The sequence below is a fragment of the Tupaia chinensis genome, unplaced genomic scaffold (assembly GCF_000334495.1).
Source record: "Tupaia chinensis unplaced genomic scaffold, TupChi_1.0 Scaffold145093_1, whole genome shotgun sequence".
Taxonomy (NCBI): Eukaryota; Metazoa; Chordata; class Mammalia; order Scandentia; family Tupaiidae; genus Tupaia; species Tupaia belangeri.
In genome coordinates, this window is record NW_006204954.1 from 2,692,867 (window position 1) to 2,703,742 (window position 10,876).

Below are 10,876 nucleotides of genomic sequence, written 5' to 3' on the forward strand. Positions count from 1 at the left end.
TAGGGCTTAAGAAAGACTTTTATCTTTCAGATTCATTTCTCAAGGGAGTCTTAGCTGCCCCCAGATTTAATATTGCCCTTGAGTGACCGGGAGGTAGCAACTGGTAAAACTATTTTCACTGTCTCTAAAGCATCCCCAAAGCACCAAGAGGCCAATTTCTCAAAAGAAGACATGCAAATGGCAGTTATAATCTGCAGAGCAGCAAGCAGGCAGCCAGCACATTTGCCTGGAAAAAAGCCGTGCTAGAATCACAGGTGTATTTTACAAGCTTTGAGTCGAGTCCTCATAAGGCAAAGTCTGTCTGCTTCTCAGATATCAAAGTTGCGTTCCATGCTGCTTGGCCCTTAAATCCTTTATATTGTGTTTATCAGAGACTGCGAGTCCTGAGCCATGCTCACCCATTGCCTAATTACTCTTGCCTGCCTTTTTCTGCTCCCTCCCATCCGTTTGTTGAAGTCAGTAATTATAACCCTGATCATTCCAGGCTGTTTCTTGAACATTTACGTGTTTCCCTTCACTGGAAATATTACACAGCGTGGCCGCCTCCCTTCTGGGCTGGAATATGAGATATTTTGTAAGCTTGTCTCATCCCCAAAGCACACGGGGGTAGTAAGGGATGGGAAGACCCATCCTCGACACTTTCCACACTCTGTCCTCCTCCTCTGAATGCATAGTCCCTTCCTCTAAGTCTTCCTTGCTCACCCATCTGAGTGATAAAGAATAAGAACCTTTCCTCAAGGTGGCTTTTTCTCCTTTGAGGAGTCTTTTGAATTTTAAATATACGACTTATTTATTCAGTTCTCAAGTTTAACAGAAGTGACTGGCCCTCGACTCTGGGATTATGTGAATCCTGAGATGGCAATTGTATCTTTTAGTTAACCAGGGGTGAAATTCTGTGTTCCTATAAGGAAATTCCCTTTGTCAAACACAGGGTGGGTTTTGCCCTGCCAGTAGTCAAGCAGCTAGTAAAGCCTTCCTGTAAAGCTTTGGGGAGCGTACCCCAAATAGATGACCACCACCCTGACTGAGAAAAGGCCAAGCACTGCTTTCTGGGAGTTTTTCACAGCCTCCCTCTGCCATGCTCCATGCAGCTGGTGGGCACGTGAGTCATCTGACCAGGTGCTGAGGACCTCATTTGGTCGACATCGATCTTCCTGACCAGCTCACATCATGTCAGTGACACAGAGTCAGGGAAGGCACAGCCTCACCCTGGTGACTGCTGATCGGTGATTTCATTGTCATCCTGGTGAAATCATGACCCTGCTCAGAGAAGAAGCCCATGAAAACAGATTCTCTATCCCAAGATGCTTTTCTTTTTTCTTTTCCTTTCTTATGTAACACAGAGTGATGAAAAATGAACTCTTCCTCACTGAGGTCACTTCACATGGTGGGGTTCTGGAAAACTTTGGCGAGTGTTTGACTCTGATAACTTGTCTATTTTTCTTCTACTCCCTACTCTGCTTTTAAAAATAATATTTTTTACTTTTTGTTTTATTTTATCATTAAATATACAATATGCAAACATCATAAAAGCATTAACAAAATTTTATGTGAAAGGTAAGAAAAACACCCACAATTCGATGACCACAGTAGACTAGGCAGTTCTCTGTCACCTATTCTACTCAGAGCCATTTGAATGTGTGACTGCATCTGCGTAGTTATAGACAGATATGTCTCTATATCTACTTGTATCAAAAAACAGAACATTATGCTGGAAGTCTGTTTCCATGTTGCCACATAGAAATGACATCTCCTTATTCACTGCTTATCCACTCCATAAGGTAAATATAATTGATTTAGCTATTTCTCTACACTTAATACAAGTGAATTCCAGCCTCTTGCTATTATATAGGAAAGCATTAGGATTTTTTCCCCTTTTGGAGTATTTTGTCAGTAAATTTCCTGAAGGGTTCTCCTATATTTTTGCTTTGGACACAAAGGTAGATGCTATTTTCCTGTTTGCAATGACTTCCATGGTCTGAGTACTGGGAGTTTTGTGGGAACCTTCTCCCCAGATGTCTTGGGCTGTGGGAGACAGAAATGAGTGGAGGAGGGGACACAGGCCTTTATAAGGAAGTGGAGAAAACTCACTGCACAGTTAATTAGAAAGTGCCATGAAGCAAGTCCAAACTTTATGGCTTTCCTAAAATTGATGGCGGTTTCTAACCAGGCCTGCCTGTTCTTGTGCAGGTGTGTGCAGCCTCCAAGACCATATGGTTTTCGGCTGCCCTGGGCCTCATTCCTTGCTCAGCTCATGATCCTGTAACTGAATATCAGTTAATAACTTTTCATAATAATGTAGCTTGATTTAGCTTCTAGGTCCAAAAAGAGGCCCTACACAAAGCACGGCCTTTTTCTGACTCCTGCTGCCTCGCTGGCACACCTGTGGGAGACGGAGCCCCTTACCCATCCCAGGGGGATAGTGACATCCCAGGCTCGCAGAGAGCCAGATGCAGGTTCAGTAACTGTGGAGGCTGGGGCACAGAGCTTATTCTCTAGCAGGGATGTGTCTCCCTGGGGCTCTGCCAAAAGGTCTGGGGTCCTGTGACTTAAAAAAAGCAAGGGCCAGAGCTTTTCTTAGACTGAAAAATATCTTATGGCAATTTACAACACACAGGCGGTCTCTGGCTTATGAGAATTGATTTACAGGCATCCTCGAGAGACTTGAAGTCACTTGGAATCTTAAAAATGACTTGGCCAGCCCTGTGACCAAAAATTCTCTTCTAACACCATTACTTGCGAGACTTCTTCTGTCTCCTCACTACACACTTCCATGTGCCCCTCCTCCTGTACAAGGGTTCCTGTCACCTTTCCTGCATGTTTCCTCTCCCTGGAGGGTATGACAGAGAGCATGGATAGTTGGAACGTGTGCCTTTTGTGTCTACCCCATGAGGCTCCAGACTTGGCCCAGACAACTGGTCATGTTCTTGCATGGAGTGTCCATGTGTCTCAGGGAGCTGGTGTCCTTTTGAACTTACTGGAATCCGTCTGCTCAGCAGAATTGCCAGGGAATTTCTAAAAAATGCTAATGCCTGGGCTCCACTGCAGAACTACTCACTGAAATTTTTCTAGGTGAGTGTGAGAAATGCCCTTAAATCATTCAGAAAAGCAGTTAGTTGGCAAATCACTGTCTTCATGAGTTTGTGCTTTGGCCCTTCAGGTAAGGAAAAGCTTACTTTCTAACTTAGCCTTCACCTGGAAAGGGAGAGATGGGCTTTATAGAAGCAAGAGGGAAATAAGCAAAAGTATTCTGAAGCCCCAAATAATAAGCAGTGACTGGAGGCGAGGCTGGGACCTGGAGGAGAACTGGAGTTTGCCCTGCCAAGATACCCTTGCCCTGTATATGTTCTTGTTTGCTCAGCTGGACTTGTGCTGCCCAAACGTCCCTGAAACAAAAGCCTAAAAAGCAGCAGAATGAGGAAAGGAGTTTGGGTTTTTCGTTTCATTCATGCTGTATCCCAGCACCCAGTGTAGACCCTGGCCATGCTCAATCCATGCATCTTGAATATTAAAAGCTAGCTTTTACTTATTTATAATCACTTAGGAACTACATTAATCATTTTACTTGTATTACCTCATTTAATCTGTACAACGATCCTAGGAGTTAGATACTATTATTATCCCCAGGCTGAGGCTGGGCTTTTCTGCTTAGTGGTCCTGCTTTCACTCAGCGATGGCCCATGTGGCTGGCAGGTTTTGTTCCAAGAGTCAACTCTTAAACCTAAAAAGCTTCATGAATCACATAGGCATTTGTGACTGTCCTCAGAGCCTGACTCTAATGTATGACACTACTCCTATGGAAAATGTCTTCATCATTCCAAATGTAAAGCTTAGGGAAATCCTACTGAAGCCTAGCCAAATGGATCAAAGCTAAAGCACAATTTGGGGTGATCAGTATTTCTCTATCCTCTTGGATGACATTCCCTAGAAATAAAGCCAAGAAGAAGCTTCGATTAAATATTGTGCAGATTCTTAGAACATCTGCCTTCCATTCTTGCTTCTTTTCCTCTCCTTGAGATAGTTTTAGGAGCAACTCAGAGATCAGAATAACTCTGGCCAAGATCTGGTTATGGAAGATGGAAGTCATAAGGAGATTGCTCCCCTGAAGTCCCCAGCAGCTATGCTATTTCCTGAGTGATCTGGCCAACTCTGAGATTGTTCTCCCTCCAGTTGACCTCTTAGATCCCTCCAGTTGGGATCCAGACCATTGTGGGGGGACTGGATCTAGCCAGCACACTTGGTTTGAGAACCTTCCTGTCGGGATATGAGGAACACACAGAGCCCGCCAAGATTCTTGTGGACATGGTAACAGTTCACAAGCAAATGCCACCGTGAGAAGATTGCCCATTCTGCTCCTTTCCACTCCAGGTCAACTCCATCTTCCTCAGTCTCCTCTGAGCCAGTGAGGAGAGACATCCTGGAGAAACCACTAACAAAGCATTGCTTAATCCAAAACTACTTGATGGACACTTTACAAGAGAGGGATGTCTCAGCCTTCAGAAATATTTACAGCAGGATGTGAGTGGGAGTGAATCTGAAAGTGTTTCTGTGGCGGGAGGTAGGGGGGAGTCATGATTCAGGAAGGCGTTGCGCCATTCCACAGCAGGAGGGACAGCTTTTTGCTCCCTAAGCAACATGAGCAGAGGCAACAGTGACTTCCTGGCAATACAATTCTCCTCCTCATTCACTTAAAAATGTGTCTTTATTCTATTTCATAAATTTGAGTGTGTGCTAACTGGCCCCAGGTCATACACTAGCCTAAAAATGTTGAGTCACTGGTTTATGCTGTAGAAAAACAAAAATTTAAAATGAGAAGCAAGGGTATGTGTGTTTTGAGTGTGTGTGTGTGCATGTGTGTAGTGAGGGAGTTCTGTGGTGTGTATGATGGTATGTTCAAGGTGTGCTTATGGGTGCGATACATGTGTAGTGTGTTACGCAGTGTGAGTGGTGTGGTCTGTGCGGTGTATGTGTAGCGTGGAGTGGGGTATGGGTGATGATGACAGTGGTGTGTATGTGTGGTGCATGGGGTGTGATGACTGGGTATTGTGAGCACGCTGGAGGGACGGCTTCTTGCTTCTACCTCATTAAGTGAAATAGCACATTATAGTAAACAGCAAATATCCATCCACGTACTTCTACTGAGACACATTCTCAGGCACAAAGGCAGTTAAGCAGACATCCTATTGGAGAGAGAAAACGCTAAATGACATAGTTTCAGGACTATTTGTAAGGAAATTTTAACCATGCTCATAGTTGACTCCCTGTTTTCTGTGCAGACAGGAACAGGTGGTGTCACACAAGGCAAGGAAGTGAAAAGACTTTTCTAGGACTGGCCAGTGCACCTCCACCTGTTCTTCCCAGGTTCAGCTCCACTAGCCTGTGACGTTGCCATGTGCTACCCCATCACCTCCATCTGGTGTTGGTGGCACTGGGCTGAGGCAGGTGCTATCTTGTTGCACTGGAGTAATAAGGCCAGCACTGACCTGCCCAAGGCAAGGCAAGGTTGTAAAAGCGCTCACTGTTCTATGCCCTGCTGGCAGTTCATGACCTTCTCATCCCACCCTCCATCAAGACTGGACAACCTGGTATCTCCCTATGGATTTCTCTTTTTGTTAGACTCTTGGGGCTTCACGTTCCCACTCACTTACTGGCATTTTTCAGAAATGAATTTATTTTGTCATATTTGCCAGAATAGAAAAAAAAAATTACCTTTGATAGTTTACTTTGTATCCAGCCATTTAACCAGTTACCTTCTCTGTCCTATCAATAATTACTTGTCAGGATTGGGAGCCATTATTTCACTCTCATCCCTTCCGTGATTTAGTACTACAGGAAACTGATCATCGAATTTATTTCCATTTTGAATATAACTCATTTACTTACTGAACTGCTTCTAGGTTTCCCTAGTCTTCAAATTCAAAGATTATTTGAATTTTTATAACTTTACCAAAATATACCAATGTGTGGAACTTTTTCCCCAGATTATTTGCATACTTTTGGTTGGAAGTCTGAGCTCTCTTTTCAGACTACTATTGGTGTCCTTTACTTAAAAAAAAAAGAAAAGAAAAGAAAAAATTCCTGAATTTATCCATCACATGTCTATGGATTGGCTCACTGTGTAATTTTCTTTATCTTTTCCTGGTGAATAGTGGACAGATATCTTATAATCCTCCTTATTAGGTTAGTGTCCAGCTTTCCTTCGTGGCCTCCATTGCATCTTTAATTTTAAAAAAATCTAAAAACAATCTTTAATAATCTCAGCTTATGTTTCCTCAGAGCTCTAAAGCTCATAGATCTTATGTTTTTGTGTTTTCCCCATTTCTTGGGAATGGGGATTGTATTTGCTCTGAATCTTAAAAAGATGGTCCTTTGTTTTGAGTAGTTTTATCATCTTATAGGTCCAATATCTTCTTTTTCTCCCTTCTCTCTCTCCTCCCTCTTCCCTCCCTCCCTTCTTCCCTTCCTTCCTTCTTTTCAAACCATGGGGGGTGGGGTGGGGGGGGAGGGAACTATGCATGTCCAAACTTAGGTGCTAATGTAGATTTTTATCAGAGTTTATGCAGGTTCTTATCCAAGTATTTCAGGTCCCGACTAAGGAGGAACTTTGAAAATTGATTATTTTTCTATAGACTAATTTAATTACGCAAGCTTCTTCTCATTGTGAAGCACAGGGAGAAAATAAGATCAGAGACAGCTCTGGAGCTACTTCTCAGAGAAGCCTTTCCTTAGGGATTTCTGTTGTGGCAAACCGGTCACTGCTCTTGTTTGCAGACTGAGGGCATACCCTCTGCAATGGATGGCTGAAACAGTGCTCCATTTTACCTGGTTCTCCAGCCCACGTCAAGTGACAGGGCGGTGAATCCCCATGGCCAGCTGCCACATGTATGGGATTTTCCCAGACCTGTTTACTCCTCAACTCTCATTTCTAGCCCCCATTCTCTTGACTTTGAGAGTATTTTTTTGTGCTATAGTGACTACTTTGTTAATGTCACCTCCTCCTGGTTGTGCTTTTCTGCCACATATTTGACAGATTGTATTTTCAAAATGGCCACATGCCATCCTCTTCTAGAATTTTGCTGCTGCCTGCCTCCCCACCTCTCATCACAAAAGGACGCCTAGTTCTTTTCCTCTTGAAAACGATCTGGCCTAGACAAATAGAATGTGGTGGAAGCAACACTATTTCAAAGCCAGGACACAAAAGCAGGGAGGCTTCAACCTGTTCCCTCTCTGTTTCTCCCCTCTCCTCTATTGCTAGGAGTGCTTTAAGAGCCCTGAGCTGACTGTAAGACATTGCTACCCTCAAGTCACATGCTGGAGTGGCACTGTGGAGAGACTGTGTAGAGAGATAGACAGATGCCCCAGAAGCCCCAGGAGTCTTCCCAGCTTGAACCACTAGGCGTGTGGGTGAGCAAACTGTCACATGATTCCAAACCCCAGCCTTTCAAATACCCCAGTGGAGCAGAGAGAAGCTGATCCTGCCAAGCCTTGCCCAAATGAGACCCATGAGCAAAATAAAGGCCATTGTTTCAAGTCAGGAAATTCAGGGGTGCTTACTTACACAGCAGTAGGTAAGCAGAACATGTATGTTAACTTGCAGGCTGGGACTTTTTCAATCCCATCCCGTTTTTACATATTGCAAACATTTTCCCAAATGTCTGGGCTTTTGTGTTATCCTGCTTTGTCTATTTCATTAGAATTGTGAGTGAAGATAGAACATGTAGCCTCAAATTCCACCTTAAGTAGAAAGTTGTGGTTTAGTTTCCAATTAAGATAGTGTGTTATTTCCATAAGCCCCCATCCTTTATTCTAGGGACAGTGCCAATTAGCTTATCAGATCAGCTGTTGTCATTTTGTAAAGCCCAACTCTGCTGGGCTCCTCCTTTTGCCCTGCCTGTGTGTACACATGACATTAATTTACAGTTTGGGGGATTTCTAGGTGTTCGTCTGCTCAATCAGTAAGATAAGCTTCTTATAAATGTTGTTCATCTATCAAGGCAGGTTGGTGCAAAATACCCAGTGCGGGGTGTTGCTTAAGGAAAATTGAAAATAGTAATGTCCTCATACTTTTATGTGGAGTCAACAGTTTTGAAATCATCAGGCTCTGTAGACAGAATGTCAAAACCCCAAAGATTAAAATTCCTTTAAAAATTACCATCAGTTAAATGAAGAATCAATCATTGATCATCTTCCATCTGGGTTGACAGATGATTGATTTTAAGTGTTTAAAATATTCTTGAACATGCTGCATGTTAGGAAATGATGTTCATTGCCGTCTTGTCTTGGTTGGTTTTTTAGAAGCTGAGCCTGAAACACTCTTCTCTTTCTCCTGATCAACACTTCCTACATATGTTTTCCCTTTTAATGAGAATATCTGACTAGAACATAGGCCCTCCTGGGGAAATAGACTTTTGGTAGTTAAAAGGAGGGGCAGACACAGATTAGAATTGCCTGGCAAAATGGAAAGGTCACAGACTTTAAGGTTGGAATTGGGATCAGATCTTGGTACAGCCACTTACTGGCTTTGATATTGGGCAAGTTACCTTCTTGGAATGTCAATTTTTTTTTTTTTATCTAAAAAATAGGCACAATCACATAAGTTAGTTTGGTAGAGCTGCCATAATAAAATACCACAGACTGGGTGGCTAAAATAAAATAAATCAGTTTTCTCACAACTCTGGAGTTGAGAAGTCTGAGGTCAAGGTATTGGCAGGGTTGATTTCTTCTGAGACCTCTTCTTGGCTTATAGATGGCCGTCTTTTCCCTGTATTTCAGTCTGTACGTCTGTGTCCAAATTTCCTATTCTTATAAAGGTGTCACTCATATTGGACTGGATTTACCCTAATAATGACTTCCTGGAGGACCCTATTACTGAATGCAGTCACATAGTGGAGATTTGGACTTCTTCTACACGTGAATTGGAGAGAGGACATACTTCAGCCCATAGCACATTCCTCTCTCTCGAAGGGGTGTTCAGCAATATTAGCAATAATGTGCCTAGTACATAATAAAGATGCTACAAATGTTAACTCTCTCTTTTTCTTCTTTCAGTTCCAGATTGCTTTGCCCTTTGTGGTAAAAAAGAATGTAGTTGTTACTTCGATCTAATTTTTCCTCTTTTCCTTTCCTAAAAATTATTTAGGAAAAAAATCACAGGGAGAGGATTTATCTTAATATTTCTTCTTTTCAAAAACCCTTCTTAGTTTCAAATGGAATTCCAATGATTTTTCTCTTTCCTTCTTGAATGTGGTTTTGATGACTGGAATGGCAACACTACCTTGAGACCAAGAGATAACCATGTAAGGATTTGGAAATGATTCTAAGTGAAATGAACAGAGTTCTACTTTGGATTTATAAGTTGTATTTGCCTGAGGTATATCTGTATCAATATTAGTAGGCAGCTGACTGTGTGAGTCTAACTTCAGAAGAGTGGTTTAAGCTAGAGGTATAAATTTTGGAGTCATTGGTACAAGATGGTATCAGAAGCCATGGGGTTCAATGAGATCTCCTAAGGAAATAAATATGTATTAAGAAGATGATCTAAACTGAACCCTAGGTGCTCTCTTCTTTAAAAAGTGTGTCGAGAAAGAAGATTCAGCAAAAAGAGGCCAATAAGAAGGAGTCACTTAGGTAAGAGGGAAAATAGAAGCATGGTACTCCGGAAGCCCAGGAAGGATACAGAGGGAGGAGGTGCAGTACTGGTGTAGTACTGTTTATTGGACTTTGCAAGAGGGGGGTTATCTCAGATGTTAACATAAGAGGGAAATTTGGTTAGTGAATGAAAACTGAGGAAGTCAAGGGGATATGTGCAGATAAATCTTGAGTTTCCTTGTAAAGGGAAGCAGAGGCATAGGATAGTAGCCAGGCCAAGGTGCAGGCTTAAAAATAGATGTAGACATTTGAGAGACAGTGAGCATATTTGTATCCAGTAGAGAGACTGATGGCATAAGATATAGAGAAGATAACTCTCTGAATGAGACAAATTCCCAGAGACTAACTGAAAAAATGAAATCCCCAAGAAACTGAGCCCAAGGGTAAGGTTCAGTACACAGGTAGACTGTAATGCAAAAAAAGGCAATTGGTTTCTTTTTTAAAAAAAAAAAAACTAAAAAAAAAAAAAAGGTACTGCAAATAATGCCTCAAAAGTCACTTCCTTATGTCAATATTTGCCCACATTTCTAGTATGTCTTCTTTTTTTTTAAGAAAAAAAAATTGTTAGAGTCGGGGCCATAGATACTTTTTTTTTTTTTTTTGAGAGATTTTCACTATAAGGCGCATGCGCTCGCCAGACAGACAGAGAGAGACATAGAGACAGAAAGCGAGAAATCACCCCCCAGGGGGGCTGGTCACGCCGCAATCCCTTCTCCTCGATTCTCCTCTTGGGATCTTGGGCATGCACGCACACGCGCCCGGCGTGAGTTTTAAGCCACCGGGTCCGGGACACGAACCGCGGTCGACTACGTGGGAGTCCAGTGACATAGCCATTACGCTAACTGCTGGTTCCCAAGATACTTCTTAAGGCTATTGACACATTTGTAAAATTGCATCCTGAAATATTATATCAATTAACATGATGTTATTTTCATCTTACAGTCTTTAATATTTTAAACAATTTTTAGTCATACCATTTCTTTTGTGAATGATCTGCCATTGTCTTGAATATTTTAAAAAGTGGAACATTGATGATGTTGAAAGCATGGGTGTTTACTCATCAATTTGCCCTTTATGATTCCTTCTGTTGATTTCATCTTTAGAAAGTAATTTTTTTCTCCCAAGAAATAATTCTTTTTTTTTCTTTTTAGGTTGTTGTCATAGGGCATGTGTGCACACTGGAGAGAGACAAAGACAGAGAGAGAGAGTGAGAAATCATCCCCCAGGG